We start from the raw sequence: 21098 nt of genomic DNA on the forward strand, positions 1-21098 counted from the left end.
AATCTTCTACTCAGCTGTTGCTTGAAATATTCTGTTGTGTTCTCATCCAACTGTTTTAACTAATTGAAGTGACTTAACCATATAATTATTTTCAAATGTTTACAATTACTTTTAGATAAATTTAAATGAATGTTTGTCTTCATATGAACAACAAAAGGAGTAATTTGGTACCTTCACCCAAATAGTCTAGCCTTTTATAGATATTATTGGTGGAAATATCAGTTTATCAGTGAACTTCAAATGGGCATTCTGAACTGCTAAAATGAAAGCTTACTTTCCATTCCATCAAGATAGAGTACTCCCATTTTCCCCAGGTCCATCTCTTTGCAACGAGAAATGCCTAGACAAAGCACAAAAAGCTAGCATAGAAACTTTGAGAAAGATCTAAAGAAGGTAGACTAGTCTAGACTACTAGTCTTGTACTAGTAGACTAGTATTACTAGTCTAGTACTACACGAAGTACTTGAGGCTCTAGAAGTTCGTGATTTTTCTTGAGTGTCCATTTTGCTTCATATATCCTGGGCAGAGTGCTGCAGAAATATCCATTCTTGTGCCTCTACCAACAGGAAAACAAGAAAAATACTTTAAAAACATGCTATTTCTATTAGGCAATGGATAGAGGGGATATTTTTGAAGTGTGGGGGAGAAAATGATGGTATTTGTAAAAGCCGTGATAAAACACATTCATCACCCCCACCTCTTTATGGTTTTAGTGGTGTGTGGAACAGGAAGTTAGTCACGCCACAACAAAATGCTAATACTAATAGATTGTGATAAATTCAATGTACATATTATATTCCAACTACAGAACAACCACTGAGAAAAATATACAAAGACATAATTGTAAATCAACTTAAAAGACCTTAACTAAGACAAAATAACCATAGGCAAGTCAGAAAACAAGGGAGAGGAGGAACAGTTTATGTAATGACTGAGGAAAATGATCTGGGAGGAAAATACAAAGTGAATATTACATGGTATGGGCTTCCTTGGGGATGATACAAATGTTAGAAAAATATTGCAGTAATGGTTGAACTAGTCTATGAATATACAAAATCATTACATTGTAGACTTTACATGAAACATTTGTATTATATAAGAATCAATGAATTTGCTAAGAATGTAAATGATTTAAGTACTCATCTGTTAAAAAGATAGATTTTGGCATAGTGGAAAAACAACAACAACAAAAAATAACAACAAACATGATCAGGGCTCACAGTGATAGTACAAGGGTTTATGTGAATACTTTACATGTAGCCAAATCTTATTTCTTTCTGTATCACCTTATGGTCCCCTGAGCACCCATAGGAGCAGGCCTGAAGTTCCCAAGCACCATTGTAGGTGTACCTGTGAAGGCCCCTGAGCCCAACTCTGATGGCCTAGGTAATTCTGTTCACTTAAGGACCCTTTCAGAAGCACCAAATTCTCTGGCTCTCATATTGAACGCCCAGCTTGATTGACCAAGAAGTCCTAGGAATTGTTGGAAGGGAAATTCCCAGAACTTCTGAGGACTCCAGAAGAAACAGAAACAGAAAAAGAAAGAGAAAACTTATATATTGATATGCGGCAATAAACTAATAATTTTTGTTTGTTTGGGGACCACACCTGGTGGTGATTAGCACTTGCTCTTAGCTCTTTGCTCAGGGATCACTCCTGGAGGTGTTCAGAGGAGCATGTGTGGATCCTCTAGTTGAAACAGGATCCACTGCATATAAAGAAAGCAACTTAACCCCTCCTGTACACTCTCTCTCCCTCCCTCCCCCCCCCCCCCCTCTCTCTCTCTCTCTCTCTCTCTCTCTCTCTCTCGCTCGCTCTTGTTGCTGATTTAATTCATATTTATTTTGGATGCCATGGATGCCATAGTTTTTATTGTTTTATGTCTGGAGCCACACCTGGCAGTGCTCAGGAATTATTTCCTTTTTCTGTTGATGGGTGTCTCCTGGAGGTAGTCATGGGACCATATGCGGTGCTGGGGATTCAAATTAGGGTCAGCCAAGGCAAATGCCTTTCTCCCTGGTCTGGTTACAGCATTTTAATGTTTGTAGTTTTGATATAAAAAAAATTACACTTTCACTACCACCAAAATGTTCAAGAAACTCCACCACTGTCCCTATGTTATGTTTAGTTTGCCTTTTCCTTTCCCCTCTCTGTCCTTTCACTGCATGAATATCTCAAAGACTTGAGACGTAATGAGTAGCCAAGTATTTTTGGCATTTGATGTTAACTAACTTTCTATCTGGATATAACACAGACAACTGAGATCTGGGCATTCTTCTGTGACAGATACCTCCAGTTCCATCCAAGTTTCAGCAAACTCCAAGTATTCATCTTTTCTTAATAGCTGTATAATATTCCAGTGTGACTATCACAACTTCTCTATCCGGTCATCTACCATAGGACTTTGGGGTTGTTTCCATATTCCAACAACTATACTTAGTATTTAAATTAACATATAATGTGCATATGTATTTTGAATTGTTTGTATGTTCTTATGATAGAGGCCAAGAAGTGGAATATCTAGATCATATGCAAGCCCTATTCTTAGTATTTTGAGAAGTCTCCATCTATTTTCCATAGAGGCTGAACAGGACATTGTTCATGCCAGTAGTAAATAAAGAAATAATTCCCTTTCACCATATACATTTTACTTTCAGTCATTTTTAAAGTTATATCCTCAGTTTTGTGAGATGATATTTCGCTGTCATTTTTCATTCGCTTTTCCATGATAATAGGTGACAGTGAGCAGTTTTTTAATGTGCTGGCTAGCTGACTATATATCCTCTTCATTGAAATGTCTATTCATATCCTGAACCCCATTTTTTATTGGGTTATTGGATTTTTGTTGTTGTTGAGCTTTGTGAGACCTTTATATAACTTGTATATTTGCCTTTTGTTTGATAAGTGTTATAAAAATATTTTCTCCTCTTCAGTGTGGTGCCTTAATTTTAACCCATATTTATTTTGCAATGCAAAGTCTTTTTAGCTCAGTGCAATCCCATTTGTTTATTTCTGGGTTTTTTTCCATGGCAAATGAAGACAAAGCACTGAAGATATCTCTGAGGTCTGTATCCTGAAGATATTTTTTATAAATGTTTTTAATGGATTCTGATCTAATCTCAAGGTCTTTAACCCAGTGTGTGTGTGTGTGTGTGTGTGTGTGTGTGTGTGTGTGTGTGTGTTTCAGTGCTAGAGATTGAACTCAGGTCTCATGCAAGGTATTCACTTTATTATCGAAGAGCATCATCAACTATTCCATTTTGAATAAAATTATTTTTCTTTTTGGTTTATAGACTATATCTAGGAGTGCTCAGGGATTACTCCTGATTCTGTGCTCAGGAATCAGTCCTGGCAGTGCTCAGTGAACCATATTTGATGTTAGAGACTAAATCAGAGTTGGTAGAGTGCAAAGCAAGCATCTTAATCCCTGAGTATCTCGATGGTCTCTCTGGCCCCTTGAATTAACTTTTATATACAATGTGAGATACAGATCTATTTTCATTTTTCTTTCTTTTTTTTTCTCTTTTTGCCTTTGGTTATTCAGTCTCCCAAACATCTTTTGTTGAAGAAGATCTTCTTGTCCATTTCATGCACATACCCACTTTGTTACATTTTAGCTTTCTGGATATGGGGGGTTTGTCTCTATTGCATCTGTCTGAAAATCTATATTATTGTATTATGCAATTTTGGTTTGATACTATACCTTTGTAATATAATTTAAAATCAGGGAATGCAATACTCCCATCTTATTTCTACACAGAATTGGAATTGTTTTGGATATTTGAAAGTTTTTTGATCCCAGCAAGCTATGAAGTGTATCTCGCCCGCATGGCAGAGCCTGGCAAGCTATCTGTGGTGTATTTGATATGCCAAAAACAGTAACAACAAGTCTCACAATTACTGGTGCCCGCTCGAGCAAATCGATGAGCAACGGGATGACAGTGACAGTGACAGTGATGGTCATTACTAAATTTAGTGAAATTTATCTAAGTCATTGAAATATATTATGTGTATTTTCATGGGGATAGCATTAAATTTATACTGTGCTTTTGGTGGGATGGTCATGTTAACAATATTAATTCCTTAATCAATGAACATGTACCATTTTTCCTTGCTATTCTTTCCTTTCCTTCCTGTCCTATTTCCCCCATTAATCATCTCAGTTTCAATGAATGAGTCTTTTACATCTTTTGTTAAACTGATTCCTACATACTTGATGTTTCTAGACATTATTTTAAATGGAGTTGTTCTTTTGATTTCTCTTCTACTTTGTTGCTTGTATATAGTAACACAGAAGATTTTAAAAATTAATGGTACAGCTTTCTTTTTGTTGTATTGATTCCTTCTTCCTAAGAACGCTTAGTATAGTTTTCTTTAGGGTTTTATATATTTACTATCATTTCGACTTCATTTCCAGTTTGAATCCATTTAATTTCTTTTTCTTACCTGATTGCTGTGTTGAGGATTTCCAATACTGCGTACTGATCAATAATGGTGGAGAAAGAAAACATCCTTTGCTTTGTGCCTGATATCAGAAAAAAGGCTTTCATCTTTTGCCATTGAGTATGATGTTAGTTGTGAGTTAATTGTATATGGACTTTACCACATTTAAATATGATCCTTCTATCCCTATTTTTGATATTATTTATTTTACTTTTCTCTGCATCAAAGATATGATCATACTACTTTTATCTTTCATTTAACTAGTATGGCTCATTTCATTATTTGATATGGATATAATTCCCTAGCTTTGTCCTTATTCGAGATTCTTTGCTTCTCACATATGATTGAGATTATCCAATGTTTGTCTTTCTCCTTCTGGTTTATTTTGCTTAGCGTGGAGTACTCTAGTTCCATTCATGCTGTGGGAAAAAAAACATTATTTCCTCTTATAACTATGTAACATTTCATAGTTCAGCTGAGCCTCTCAAGCTACTCGTGGCATATTTGATGTGTCAAAAATAGTAACAAGTCTCACAATGAAGACATTACTGGTGCCCGCTGAAGCAAATGGATGAACAACAGGATTACAGACTACGACACTGCTATGACAGTATTATGTATCGTCCCTATAATCACCCTTTTGGTCATTCCACCTTAAAATACAGTGCTGCATTATGTGCTGAATTGTGTGTGTTCACAACATAGATTAATTTTATTCTATAATGATAGAATTTAATATTAATTGATAAAATTTTCAAACTTCTTTTTATGGCACATGCAGAAAAATACAGATCCCTGAAGGCAGAGCATCCATTTAATCCACATATATATGCATATATATATCTACACATATATAGTTTCCTTAATTAATTTTATAATTAAATTAATTACATCAGTTCAAAAGCAGTATTTCTTATCGATTGCTAAGATTAAAAAAAATTCTAACACAGGAGAAATTAATAACTTCAGAAGTAAAGGAAAATTTAAGTATTCATATTTGAATTAAAAAATACCTGTTAGAAACATTTGTGAAATTGAGTTATAATCGCCAGCTATATGTCTGAACCTCATAAGTTTAACAATTATGTTTTTAAATTTACTTTTCTTAAGGATACAAATTAAACAGTATGATATCTTTCTTTTGCAAACACACAAAATTAAATATTAATTTAATTTAGACAAATAATTATGTTTTATATAAACACTAAAATGTAATTGGTAATTTTAATATGTTACTTCTTTATATCCTATCCACTAGAACCTCTAATACAATCACTTGCAGATGAAAATCAAGGTAATAAGCTTATGAGACTCCTTTTACCACCAACCCTCGCTTCGCTGTTAACTGTTGCTTGGTCAGCTCTTTTTGTTTTTTCACATTTCTATATTTGATATATCAGCCTCAAGCATCATCTCTTAACCTACCTGTACAAAATTAGAACATTAGAATATTTACACTTTTCTACTGGCTTTCTATAATCTCTTGCTATTTTTTGCTTACTGTTATTTCTAAAAACTTAAAAGCTTTTATGTATATATATGCATATAGAGAGAGATATATATGATTTGGGGCTGCACCTGTGCACCTGGTCTGCTCCCAGCTCTGTACTCAGGGACACTTCTGACATTGCATGGCCATGTCCAAAGCAAGTACCTTCACTCCTGGATACTCTAGCCCTATTTTTATATATTTATAATTTTCATTTTTTTCTTTAGTTCTTTCTATGTGTAAATAGTTTTACACCTGGTCGCAATATTTTTGGTAATGAAGTCTCTGTTTTTTGAAGTTAAGTGGACTGACTGCTAAAGATACAAATCATGCATAATTTTGTGTATCCCTTTGGGAAACTCCAAGGTTCCCAGAGGTTTTATTTGTGTCTTCAATACAGAGAGTGATGACTGCTGCTATGCCGCTTTCCTGCCACTCTAAAGTCAAGCAGGACATAGAAGTCCACTGAAAAACTTCAATTAAAGCCTTTTTATTTCCTTTATCTATTCACATTTCCTATTGTTTTAACCACCTGAATCTGAAAGAGTCTTAATAGCCAGCATATTTACATATTTAAGTATTAAATCTCTACTGCTTAGTTATTAACAGATAATGTTCTTGCTATACTTTTAACTAACCCAAAAATTTCTGGTGGAGAGAGTATGTGTCTTTGCTAGTGACTTTAAAGAACGTGAGTTTGGTGGAGATATTAGGCAGATAGAATTGTATGCCAAATGCACTTTGTTTCTTGTTAATGGATTGCTGTAATTAATTTATTCATATGTACCTGCATATGCACACTTTGTTATACAGGAATTGAAAAGGGAGTAAGACATGCCTGGGACAAAAACTGACACCAAAACCTAGAAAAATAGTTCAGTGTTAGAAAGTTCACCTTGGAAGAGCAATGTCAGGAGTTCAATTCCCAGGGTAGCCACATATGTACTGAGAACAGTCCTGCTAACTTAGCTGCTTGAGCCTGGCAGCTCTGTGCTACATGGGGGGCAAGTGATTTCTGGCTACGTCACAGCTAGTTGTGTTAGCATCTAGCAAAGGATCCTGAGCCCCGGTGAATACCACAACTTAGAGATTGCTGGAATCCTACACATTATGTATGATTCTGCAAGGACTTATACAGACACCACAGTGACCCCTGGAAAGCATGTGTGCAAATATCACCACTGATGGAACACAACTTTCAACAAGGTACACAATACAAGCATTACAACCAGGAATGAAATCACTTTCTGGTCATTGTAACAGCTAGCAGCAAAGAAAGGGAAGAGTTAAAAGAAAAAGAAGGCTGTAGAGTTAAAAGAAAAATTAAAAACTGATCTCAGATTATTCAGATGAAATCACTAGTCTGTGGCTTTTACTACAGGACATTAGGGCCCAATAATAGGAATTTCGAGGTTTTATAAGGATAACAATACCTAAATAGATAAAATTTAAACATTGCATCCTGTTCCATCAAGAGTTGTCTCCCTGTTTTATTACCATAATAATTTTTTTGTTTGAAAATCCAAACAGCATTTTGGGGGGATGACTTTTATAAGAATACTCATTTTTTATGTCCTTGAGTAGACAGATATGCATTAGAGTGAGTTATATATTTTTTCCATTCCTTGCTACCACCAATTTGGAGATTATTAATTGATTTCTTGTGAATGGCAACACTTACTTTGGTATTAATTCCAAAGAGACATTTATTTCTAGTGTTCATTAAAAACAAACTAATACAGTTTATTGAATTTTAATTTGCCTTTGAACCCCAATTATCTCTTTGCTTTTGAATAAATTTTAGAATTTGACCATATTAATCTACAGGGGACCTAAGGAACTAGAATGGAATAAAGGTTGATTTATTTTAATAAAGATTTATTTATTTTAATAAAGTACTAGAACTTTAGCAGATGGGCTTTCATATTCATATGAAGTTTTATTCATATGAATAAAATTTATATTTTATTGCTTTGTGGAAATATGTGGTAATTAATATATTATCCAGATATGTTAACTAACTAGACCCCAGAATCTTATAGTGTGGTATCTAGATAGAGATATGTGATAAATTTACAATGACACAAATAGATGAATAAATATCTATTATTTATTTATGTACACATATGTGATACAAAGCATCTTTCATAATCTAAGATTATATTATTTAAAATCATTGTATTTGGTTTAATTTTACTTTTAGAATTGTACTCTAATTGGTAAACTGCTATTTTCAAATTAGTCACTTTGAAAAATTATTAATTCTCCATTAATTGCAAAGTTATTGATGATTGGGTTTCAGGAACACAATGTTTCAACACCAATCTCTTCACTAGTGTCCACTTCCATGGACTGTCCCCTATATCTCTCCCACTCACCCAACTACCTCTATAAGAGGTACATTTTTATAAGTTTTGTCATAATGGTTTACAGTACAGTTGTCAGTTTTTCTTTTGGCTGAGTAACATTCCATTATCTATACATACCAGAGTTACTTTATCCGATCATCTGTTCTCAGACACTGGATTGTTTTCAGATTTGGCTATTGTGGATAGTGCTACAAGAAACATAGAGATGCATATATCTTCCTCCATTGTGTTTATGAATGTATAGAAGTTCAATGAAATCCTATAGAAATATCCATGATTTTTTTTAAAAGAGATCAAAGAACAACAACACCCAACTCCTACTTTCCCCTGTCATTGTCACAGCAATTCTAGAGAAAAAGAAGATGGAAGGTATCACTCTCTCCATTTTCAAACTACACAACAAGGTTGTAGTAATTAAAACAGCACTGTACTGGAATAAAGACAGACTTAGATCAACGGAATGAAATTGAAAATCCAGAGACAGGTCCACAGGCATATGGACAGCTAATTTTTGATAAAGAATAAAAAAATTGAAGTAGCACAAGGAGAACCTCTTCAACAAATAGGGCTGGGAAAACTGGTCAGTCAAATACAATAAATGAACTCATACCTTTTTCTAACATCATACACAAAAGTCAAATCAAAATGGATTAAAGACCTTAATACCAGACCTAATTCTATAAGTTACATTGAGAAAAATATAGGCCGAACTCTAAATGATGTTGGAGCTAGAGGCATCTTTGTCAATACCATTAGCCAACAAACAGAAGCAAAGATAAATAAAAGGGACTATATTAAATTAAGAAGCTTTTGCAACTCAAAGTAAATAGTGACCAAAATATAAGGACAGTTCTACATATTAGGAGAAATTTTTTCCCATTATGCATCTGATTAAGGGCTAATATCCAAATTACATAAATCACTATTTGAAGTATTAAAAAAATGAAAAAAAAATAAATCGAATAAAGGGGAATAGAGATGAATGGAAACTTTCTCAAAAAATACAACAAATGGCTAAAAGACAGTGGGCTGGAGCGACAGTGTAGTGGATGGATGCTTGCCTTGCACACAACGGACCCAGGTTTGATCACCCTCATCCCATAAGGTCCCTTGAGCCCCACGAGGAGTAATTCCTGAGTGCAGAGCCAGGAATAATACCTGAGCATTTGGCAGTATGCTCCCCACAAAACAAAGAAACAAAACAAATGGCTAAAAGGCATTTAAGAAAATGCTCTGGGGCTGGAGTAATAGCACAGCGGGTAGGGCGTTCGCCTTGCACGCGGCCGACCCGGGTTCGATTCCCAGCATCCCATATGGTCCCCTGAGCACCGCCAGGGGTGATTCCTGAGTGCAGAGCCAGGAGTAATCCCTGTGCATCGCCAGGTGTGACCCCCCCCCCAAAAAAAAAAAGAAAATGCTCTATGTCACTACTCAGTCTGGAAATGCCAATCAGAACTAAGAGATATCATCTCACATCACAGAGATTGCCACACATTAGAATGAATAAGAACAACCAGTTTTAGTAGGAATGTGGTTAAAAGAGACCCTGATTCACTGCAGTGGGGAATACTGACTTGTACAGCCTTTCAGAAAAACAATACAGACAGTCCTCAAAAATCTAAGAACTGGACTCTCATTTGATTCACCCATGCCATTTCTTGGCATCTAATTCAAATTGTTCTACTTAAATGACCTGATCTTTGAGACAGGTTGGTTTGGTCCAAAGTTGCCTTATGACTATAGATGAAAATATTGAGTCAATATCTTTGAATAATTACTTAAGAGTCATTTAGAATTTTTACATTTATGTATTTGTGGAAAGGATTGGGATCGCAGGATAAATGGGAGGGAAGAATTGTCTAGTGGACAGTGGGACAGACCCCTTGGGAAGAGGAAATAGCACAGAACAAAGCTTGGAATGTGATAATGGAGATAATACTATTACTTGAAATTTGGACCTGGAGAACCTGAAATACCGATCCCCTGCCCCTCCAACAGTCTTAAGGAAGACGTCCTAAACCCTTCCCTCAGGGACACTTTTTCAAGGTAGCTGACTTTTCTCTTTATTTTGGCTACAACTTGGCCTTGAAATGGTGGTACCAGGCATTTGTTTATTTTTGTTTGTTTTGGGGACAAATTCACTGGTGCTGAAGGGCTATTTCCAGCTCTGTGCTTAGAACTCATTGCCGTGGTGCTCAGGGCATCACTTCATGCTGTGGGCCAAACTCAGGCCTCACCTGCAAGGCACGTGCTCAGTTCTTTGCACTCTCTCTGATTCTGTGTGTGACATTTTGGCTGAAAAATTAAGTATTTGATCTAGATATTATTATGTGTATGACAAATATAAATGAATTAGGGCACAAACTAATTCTATGTGGTAAGCTCTTTCTAATAGATACTCATATGCATTATGCATAGCATGTAGAAGTAGAGCAAGATTATATGTATTTTAAAATTAAATAGAGACAAAACGTTCCTTTTCATTATTCCCTCCAAAGACTTCTGGAATATTGGAGCAAATATTTAGGAGTGATAGAGTCTGAAGTATAGAAAATACTGTTGTAGAACATATAAAGCATAACATGTGATAGAGATGCATTCGTACGTAAGAGAGATGATAATTACTAAGGACTTTGAGCTAACTGGTATATAAATAAGCATGTTTTACATTAACTTTTATATGATTTGCATTATGTATCTTCTATATAAAGCAATGAGAATAGAAAATAGAATAATTTGGTTTTATAAATAGTGATTATTTAAAAAATATATTCAGTTTAGGTTTTGCACATTTGTATCTGATATGATCTGACACTGTAGAGGGCAAAGGATCTCATTATTACCCAGGTCTTTACAAGAAATGGTCCCCAATGCTTGACATGGCAATTTGTCGGCTTTATTTGATGAGTTTAGACAGAGCTTGCATCATTTAGCATTCAGTTCCTTTGACAGTACCTTTTAACATCTTTCTTATTGTTCCATTTGTGGGTCACTGGAACTCATTCCTGAAGACTGTGGTTTAGGGAGCAAGTGAGGGTGTTTTCTAATGTGTTGTAATGGTTTAATTGGCCTCAAATTTGTTCAGTGGTGTAGAAGAAATGTGTTTGTTCAAACACAAAACCTTTATACTTAGAAAAAATTCATGTTAGAGAATTGTGTTATAGAAATCTTACTGAACTCTCTTATCCTGCCTAATTTATGAATGAGACATTTAAGTTTTACCGAGAAATAACGTGCTCTCCTATGTAAGAGATTTTTTTCCTCCTAAAACTCTCCCTAAATACCACTTCAATGTTTACCTGAAGGTGTAGATTATCTGTATTATACCTGGCTCTCCAACTGATGCCCCCTCACTGAAAACAGCTACAGCCCCACTTCTCTATCAGGTCCTCAAAACATGGGGGACTACACAAAATTGTTCTTTCTCTTTGCAACCTAGTCTGTCTTTATGCTAAGTAGAGACATAAAGATATTCCGGTGGCATATAAATCTGAAGTTTTGTTTTGCTTAAAAAAAAAAGAATTCTTATTCAAACACGATTCTCTTCAAACCAGCAATTGTTTCTTGTTCTTTGTCTCAGTATCTTTGAAGGATATCATTAATGGCCTGGTATTCTTGACACAGTGCTTTAAAACCATATCTGCAATGCCTTTTTAGTGGAAAAATAGCATACAGTAGCATACAGGGAAGATGGAAAATAGCACCAGGTCCCAAAATATTGTCATTGGTTTGTTTTCTGTGAGTTAATTACATTTTCTTTACCTAAAAAAAAAAAACCTTGAAATGTCAATTTGATGCTTTACTTTTACAAATACGTTAGTTAATATTATATTATTGAAAATGATTTTTGTTGGTTGGATACTAAGGTCAGGAAGATGTAGTTTTATTCTGAATGAAAATTTTGTGTCTTGTGTGCTTTTCCAGTCTCCTCTCCAGTCCTGTTTTACAAAGGTTGACTATTTCATGGATGAAGTTATCTGCTAGATTTTTATTTCAGAAATATACTAACTTTATTATAAATATGGGGCCAATTTAGGGAGTTCCTGCCTGAGTTGACCTATTCTACCTTTACTTATAAATTGAAAGTAAAATAGTCACATTTATTTTGATGTGAATTTACTTCTGTATGATTCTTATTTATTCAGGAGCTTAAACTTTTGATCCTGGGTTGAACATGATCAATTATAAGAATTATAGATTTCAAAGGGTAAAACTACAAAATAAGTCTGGATCCTAAGCACATATACAATAAAAAATTTATTTTAGCTACCGTGACTTGTACTGTAAATGATAGGGTTTCGTGCATATAATATTCTAGTGCCACACTCTCCAGGAGAGTGTCCTTCCCTATTGTAACTCATTTCTGTAGGCCAGTTCCCTGCCTCTGTTTCTCTTTGATCATCAGTTATCCACTTATATTTCTTTATGCACCACAGGTGAGGGAAATCATTCTAGATCTCTTCCTCTTCTCTTCCTGATTAGCTTCAGTCAGCACAGTAAACTCTAGATTCATCCATGAAGCAGCAAATAGCAGAATTTTTTCTTTATAGTTAAAAGTGTGTGTGTGTGTGTGTGTGTGTGTGTGTGTGTGTGTAGGTGTATTATGTCCTTGGCCTCTCAGTTGTTTTCAGAATTGGTAATTGTGAATCATTCTGCAATGAATATAGGAGTGCAATGATCATTTCTAAATAGAATTTTGGGGCCCTTGGGATAGATGCGAGGAAATGGAGTTGCTGGATCATATGGAAGCTCAATTTTCAGTTTTTTTTTAAAAGTTTTGTCATTTTGTTGTGTGCCAGTCTCAGTGGTATTAGGTGGTATTGTTTTGATTTGCATTTCCCTGATGATCAATGATGCATGAGGTTTTTTATTTTTCATATTCCTACTGGTCATTTATATGTCCATTTTGAGGAAATATTTTTTCAACTCATCCCTGAATTTTTTATGGGGTTGATAGTTTTTCCTAATCATCATTTTGTACGCAGTTGAGTTAGAAACCACTTATAGAACAAGCAAATCAGAACAGTAATAAGTATTCAAAATGATTAAAAAAAAAACAGAGAAGCAAGTACTAGGACAACTAAGTTTTTTTTTTTTTCCACCTCAGAAGACTCTTTGGTAGTAAATGGTTGGAAAATATAGTCCTCTCTTCAATCTGCCAGATTCTTGACGTCATCTCAGGAAAGAATTTAAAGGCAACTTAGATAAATAGAATAAAATAGTTTATTAACAATTGGAGTGAGCATAATATGACAGAGAGTGCTCTAGCTTCTAAAAATTTCTAGACTATATCAGTATAGAAACAGGAAGTTATTGAGGAAAATTATGTATTAAATGTTAGAAAAGAGACAAAAAAATGATTTTTTTATCTGTTTCAAGGTGTCACCCAGATTTTAACAAGAAATAGTCACTTTCAGTGGTTGACATGACAATTATAAACTGCTTTGGCCCAAACTTTTGATGTCTACCATTTGTAACACAAGGCCTTAAACTGGCATCCCTTTCATTCTCTCTGGGCTGGCAGAGCAAGTTTTTAATCAAAGAGGTAACATTTATTGATATGTAAAATATTAAGGAAGCCCAAAAGTTTGTTCAAGGGAACCAGGATCAAAGAGGTGATCTTTGTTGATATGTTTTAAAGTAAAGATCAAAGAGAATAAAAGGTAGGTAATCCTTTTGGCATATCAAGAGACAGGATGGCTAATTGTCCTTGGGGTTGGGGTAGAGGAAAGAGTGAAATAGTAGCTGTTAAAACTTGCAGTGTTTCCAGAGAGAAATATTTTCCCTAAGAGAATTTCCTAACATAGCACTATCCATTCTCATATCACAGAGCTAAAGCTGAACTTATAATTACCTTATTGTTCAGAAATTTCATTCTGAGATGTGCACCAAACACACATGAATCTATGTATTCCATGCAAATATGTATTGGTATATCAGAAGACCACTTTAGTAATAGTCCTAAAGTGAAAATAAGTGACAGTAGAAGGTGTAAATCCACCATGGCATATTGTTATAAAATATTAATGTAGCAAACAGGATGAGCCAATAGACACCCTTTATATATAAAATATATTTATAATGTATATTTTGAATCAGCAAAAATGATGAATCATTGTTTGCAATATAGATACTGAAAGGCTATCATGTTTGGTCCTTTGTCTACTTTCAGCATACATCTCCCATCCCGATTGATCCCTCCAATCTTCATTGTCTTAGTGATCTCTTCTTTATCCCAGCTGCCTTCTCCTCCAGCTCATGAGACAGGCTTCCATCCATGGAGCAATCTTCCTGGCCTTTGTCTCTATTGTCCTTGGGTGTGAGTCTCATATTATATTATTTTTATATTCCACATGTGAGTGCAATCATTCTATGTCTGTCGTTCTCTTTTTGATTCAGTTCAAGGGCTAAGCACTTTTTGTAAGCACTTTAGTGCATATATTAGGAAGCAAGTGGTCTCAATATATTTTGGGTCATGGAGATAAAGATGAAAATACTGTCCATATAGATAGTTTGTTCTTTGAGACTGTTCTGTTATTTATTATTATCTATGATTTGGTTGTTGTTGTTGTCGTTTGGGGGCCACACCCAGCAATACTCAGGGATTAGAATTACTCCTGACAGTGGTAGGGGACTGTATGTGATCTGGTGATCAAATCCGGGTTGGCATTTTGTAAGGCAAGAACCCTACCTGTTATGCTATCTCTTCAACACAAACATTGTTTATATGGAGGCTTTAAAATATATACTTGGGAAATGAATATTGTGCTAATTATCTTCCAGGGACAATTTTATAGCATCTTTTAGTCAATGAACATTAGGGAAATCATAAAGTCCTAATGATTTAAGTTATTTTTAGTATTGTTTAATTATATTAATAATTGTTTCAGATTAGCTGGAGAATGTTGAGTTTACTTTTATATTTTTATCACTTTTTATTTTTGCTTTTTGGGTCATACTTGATGAGCCTCAGGAGTTACTCTTGGCAGTGCTTGAAGAATATGGGATACCAGGAATGGAACCAGGGTTGGCAACGTGCAAGGCAAACGCCCCACCTGCTGACTATCAATCCAGCCCTTATATCACTTTTTTTTTAAAAACGAATTATAATAATAAAATTAAGTAGTCTTCCAGTTTTAAATTTTATTAAGAACGTATTATATTCTTGGTTTCTGAAATGTCACATAGTCTCTTTCATTGCTAATTTATAATTAAGGGGTAGGGGGATAACTTCCCAAAATGTACAGGGCCTTATGCATTTTTTGGTGTATTTATATCTTCAGAATTAGAATATGGAAAACTATTTGCCTACTCAGGGTTCCTTGATAGACATTCTATTAAAATTAAAAGGCAGAGTAATTGTCAGAAATGGGTTTAGTTTATTATAATGGAGATTCACCAGTCCTTGCAAATTGTTCATGGGTTCATTCTCCATTAAGAAAACCAAATCATTCAATCTCCTAGGAATTTTGCTTGCTTAATATCCTGTCTTTACATATTAAGAAATTACTATGTTTCTAGGGGAAGGCACTTTATTATTTCAAGAGTGCACAAATACAAGGAAATAAAAAAGGGGAAAAAGAGATAACTTTTATACAGTCCAATGATATGTGAGGAAGAGTTTGTCATAGTATGGGATTCCAGAATTTTCGATGCTTCTTTCCCACCTATGTTCTGTATTTCCTATTAGTTCATGTAAGCACCTTTAACAATTTACACCATACTTACTAGTAATGGTGTGCTTTTAAAATTGTTTTTTACTTTGTGCTGCCACACGAGATCGACCCTGGAGGCAACTGAACCACTTTGGACACGAGTGGCGCCCCCCAAATGCCTCCAAACTGTGTGCTCGGAGCTACTGGCCCAGGCGCCGCCAGCGAGTGATGCAATTACCAAAAGAATTTTCCCTGGACTTCATATAGAAATCCAAAACCGACCTAATATCTCTTGATTGTCAGCAACGTGTAAATGTTCCTTTTTAGCAGGGCTTACCGTGGGGGTAAACTCCAAACAATAGTACTGAGTTTTTTGTTGAAGGGTAAAAGATTGTAGCGATAGAATTTTAGGCAGAATTTTCCCTGGACTTTATACAGAAATACAAAACCGCGCGGCCGCGGCAGCCTAATGTCATCTAATCATCAGCAATATGAAATGGTTCCTTTGTAACGGGTTGGACTTTGGGGGGACCATAATAGGGTTCAAGTTTGTAGTGACGTGTAATTTCTGGCTGTACTTTCCCTGGACTTTATACAGAAATTCAAAGCTGCGAGGCCGCTGCCATGGCCGCGCGACCTAATGTCATTTAGTCATAACCAATATGAAATGGTTCCTTTTTAATTGGTCGGACTTTGGTGGGAAATCCTAACAAGAATAGTAAGTCTTTTGCTGAAATATTGAAGGCAATCAAAGTGGTAGCCATCTCTATAGACTGAACTAAGCCATATCCCCACGCCGGCTGAGAAGAAATATCCTTCTTTCTCGGGAAGAAATGCGGCATGGCGTTAACCATAGTATGATGTCCATTAAGCTGACACGGACCTGGTGGCGTGGGAATGGGATACAAGGAAATAAATTATTATGTACTTGGAACAGCGGGACGCTGGTGGAACCTCAAGCTGGGGCTGATACCAGCGTATTACTTTTGGTTCCAGAAACTGCTGGCAGACATTCTACCAGACTATCAACTAAGCCAGAGCCCCACGCCGGCTGATGACGGGAAATAACCATCTTTTTCATTTTTTTTTCCCTTTGTCAGGCAGCGTGGTGATTACTAAACAGGCGTGAACTCGGTGTCGCGGGACGAGGGGGGGGGGAAATAGAAATGTTATGTAACAAACAGCGGGACTTAATATCTCTACATTCTCAGCAATGGAGAGCTATCAAATGCTTCCTTGACAGTAGGACTGTCTTTTCTTTTTTTGGGGGAAACCCTAGCAACAATAGTGAGTTATGTGTTGAAACATGGAATGTAACCAAGATAAAGCGTAAATGAAGTGAAATTTGTCACTTTCAAGGGCGGGGACTGGGGAGGCGGGAGGGGGCGGGAGGTATAATGGGGTGGTTGGTGATGGAATATGGGCACTGGTGAAGGGAAGGGTGTTTGAGTATTGTATAACTGACATAATCCTGAGAGAACTATGTAACCCTCCACATGGTGATTCAATAAAATTTATAAAATAAATAAATAAATAAAATTGTTTTTTAGAATTTTATTTTATGGTAATTTCATTAACATAGCTATAGTAATATTAAAGCTCATGGTACTGATGTACAAAGTTACCATACCCATCACCATCCAAGGGCTGGGACTTTTTTATCTGTCTCCCTCTATCACGTCTAGTTTGATCTTCTTTTCCCTCCAGCGTCCTCCCACTTCTTAGTGGTCAGTTTTATAATTCAAGGGCAAGGGTTTTCATCCTTTCTTCTCTTTTAAAAATATAAAGTAATCATACTTGAATTTTCTTGGGGGATGGGAATGTACCTGGCAGTGCTCAGGGCTTAACTCCTGGCTCTGTGCTCAGGCTCAGCGATCTCTCCTGGTGTGCTTTTAGTGATCTTGTGGGGCTCCAGGGATTGGACTCAGTTTGGCTGTGTGAAAGGCAAGTGGTTTACCTGTTGCACTTTTACTCTTGCCCCTCATAACTAAATTTGGGTGAAAAATTCATGAGATATTTTAGCATGAAATCTATTTCCATTTTTAAAAGCATTTTATATCTAGTTTAAATATTTTGACCATGAGTTATTGGAAATACTGCTCACCAGAGAATGAATTAGTACAACCACTTTGGAAAGCATTTTCATAGTATCTACTAAGTTAAACTTATACCTAGCCTATAAGCTAGTAGTGCTATTCCTATAATAATGCCATTCAAGAAAAATATCTACAATTATCACTAAGTGATTTTAGCAATTACTACTTTAAAAAAATATTTATTGGATCACTGTGAGAGCAGTTACAAAGCTTTCGGGTTTATGACTCAGTTATACAATAATGAAACACCCGTCCCTTCACCAGTGCACATTTCCCACCACCAACAATCCCAGTATTCCCCCTCGTCTCAAACCCTCCCCCTACCTGTGTGGCAGATGATGTCCACATTACTCTCTCTTTACTTTGATTACATTTAATATTTCAACACTTGCCCCACCATTGTTATTTGAGATATTTCCCCAACACTTAGATCTGCTGAAAAGGCAACATTAGACACTTTGTTTTCTATTGCTGATTATGAATAGCATAGGATGTTGCAATTTGGGAATTCTGGAATTTTAATAATTAAATCTGGAGGGATTTCTGCTAAAAGCCGCTGGGTTCCGAGATCTATTTCTGAGTCTCTGGGATCATGGCCATTCAGCAACTCAATCAGAAGTCAGAGAGGCTGTTCGTGGGTGGTGACTTGGAGTCTCCTTTGGACAGGGCAGGAAAGGGCTGGCCCCACCCCCATCTCAAGAGGCCCTTTGTGCCTCCTCACTGTAGGCCTAAATTGGCTGTCCATTGGCTTCTAGAAGATGGCAGCCCCTGAGCCTCTAGGGAGAAAAGGCAGTGGATAGGCACCTTTTCCCACCTGGGGTGGCCCCGGGGCTAAAAACCTAATTTGGAGTCCAGATGCATTTCTGCCAAAAGCTGCTGTGTTCCGAAATTTGTTTCTGAGTCTCTGGGATCATGGCCATTCAGCAACTCGATCAGGAGCCAGAGAAATCATTCATAGGCAGCTACTTGGGGTCTCATTCAACTTTTGAATAATTTAATTAAATTAAGCATCTTCATTGCAGCAATATCCATAATTGTCCCCAAAAGGAAATTAATATCAATCAATAATCAAAAGATAAATAAGTTGAATGAGAATGAACAATTCCTAATTTTATAATACAAATCATTCACATACATATATTGAGAGAAAAAAGTGAATTGCTAAAAGTATATATGTTATTTTATTCAAGAATAAAAATAGCCCAAACTAATCTCTGCTACAAGAAATCACAATAGTAGTTACCCTTTGGAGTTGTAAGGGATCATGAAGTTGGTTTTAAGGAGTAGTGATGTTCTTCTTACTGCTGCAACTTAGAAGTGTATATTCAGGGACCCAAGAGACAGAATAGGGGTTAAGATAGTTGCTTTGCATGTAGCCAATCCTGAATTGATCCTCAGCACCACATACAGGTCCCCTGAGCACCTCTAGGAGTGATCCCTGAGCACAGAGCTAGAAATAAATACTGAGCACCACTGGGTGTGGCACCATCACCACAAAGGAAGGGTATATTCAGCTTCTGAATATTGTTAAGTTGTACACATGATTTATTGGGTTATACCTGCCCTTTCACCCTTGTTATTCTGCTGTTCTTGTTTCAATGACCATGGAGCATGCACACACACAAACACACACACACACACACACACACAATGTTGTGCTCGCCAGAGATCATACTCTTTAGTTGTCTTGCTATTGCGGGGTCACAAACTCGTAGTTGCAGTGTCTGGACACACTTGGCTTTGGGGCGCTGAGATTGCACACTTTGTTGGAGATGTGAGGATCCCAAATAGTAGAGCTGCCAGACTGTGCCTGGAACATGCAGGGTACCCAGGGAATAAAAGTTGCCTCACACACATGGCAGGCATTTTTGTCACTGACCCAATATGGCTAAAAATTTCAAGTTTTTATCACACTTACATGCATATAATCTTAATTTAGGATGTGTTGACTGCCGAGAAAAGTAAAAATAGTACAAGTATCCAGGTACAATTAAATTCTCTCTCCTTGGCAAGCTCTTTAATGTATAGTATGAAAATAGTAGACTTAAGTAGATTAACATCAGGATTTAGTATGGGAAAATCAAGTTTGAGTTCTGGCTTTGTCTTTGAAAAGCTTTGAACTCTTGGACCAGGTCATATAAACCTGCTAGGCCTTGTTTTGTTTATATAAATGTTGAATATAATCATATATAAAGTTAGGGGTCTATGTGAGTTTTAATTATAAATTATGTCATTTGTTTGTTTATTAAAATGTGATTTTCACCAATGCAGATATTACTCATTTTTGTATGGCAAGTCTTTTGAATTATGTCTGGTGAGTAATTAGTATTTACTAAGTATTTCTTAAGACAATAATTTTCTGTAATAAAAATAATGAAAAAAATTATGGAAATAGAAAAATCTCTGCATGTCTTAGTTGATGCATTTAACTGACAGACTCTTACTCAAAGCTGAAAGAGAATAGCAACATACAAAAAAATAAGAAAACTGGATATCTATCTAAGGTCATTTATAAAAATCAATTGGAAATTAGTTTAGGACTTGAATATAAGACCTGGACTCATAAACTTCTTTGAAGAAAACATAGGAATTAATATCCCTGTCAATAGTCATATAAGCAATATTTACTTAGGCCAGAAGCAAAGGCAGCAAAAGCAAAGCCATAATGGTGAACGTACATCAAAACAAAAATGTTTTCAGAAAAAGAAAGCATCAATAAAAATTAAATCAAAAGAGTCTCTGGAATGGAAGAAAATATTTACAAATTGTGTATTCAACAGTGTCTAATCTCCAAAATGTTCAAGGTAGTCTTATTACTTAATATCAAAAACATAATAAAACAACACACATGCGTTTATACCCAGTTTTAAAATAGGTCAAGGACATTAATAAACATTATTCTAGAGAAGATACATAATAATGCATAGGTACATGAAAGGTGTACAAAATCACTAATCATCAGGAAAATGCAAATCAAACCCATAATGAAAGATTACTGTGCACCTCCTAGGTTGCCTATTTTTAAAAGAAAAATGATAACAATTGC

The 21098-nt window shown here is 35.8% G+C and overlaps 1 protein-coding gene across 3 annotated transcripts in view; it reads left to right on the forward strand.

The window, feature by feature from the left end:
• MACROD2 (mono-ADP ribosylhydrolase 2) overlaps positions 1-21098 on the forward strand; it is a 2262400-nt gene that overhangs the window by 597412 nt on the left and 1643890 nt on the right. The window lies entirely within an intron of this gene.

The sequence above is a fragment of the Sorex araneus genome, chromosome 3 (assembly GCF_027595985.1).
Source record: "Sorex araneus isolate mSorAra2 chromosome 3, mSorAra2.pri, whole genome shotgun sequence".
NCBI classification, from domain to species: domain Eukaryota; kingdom Metazoa; phylum Chordata; class Mammalia; order Eulipotyphla; family Soricidae; genus Sorex; species Sorex araneus.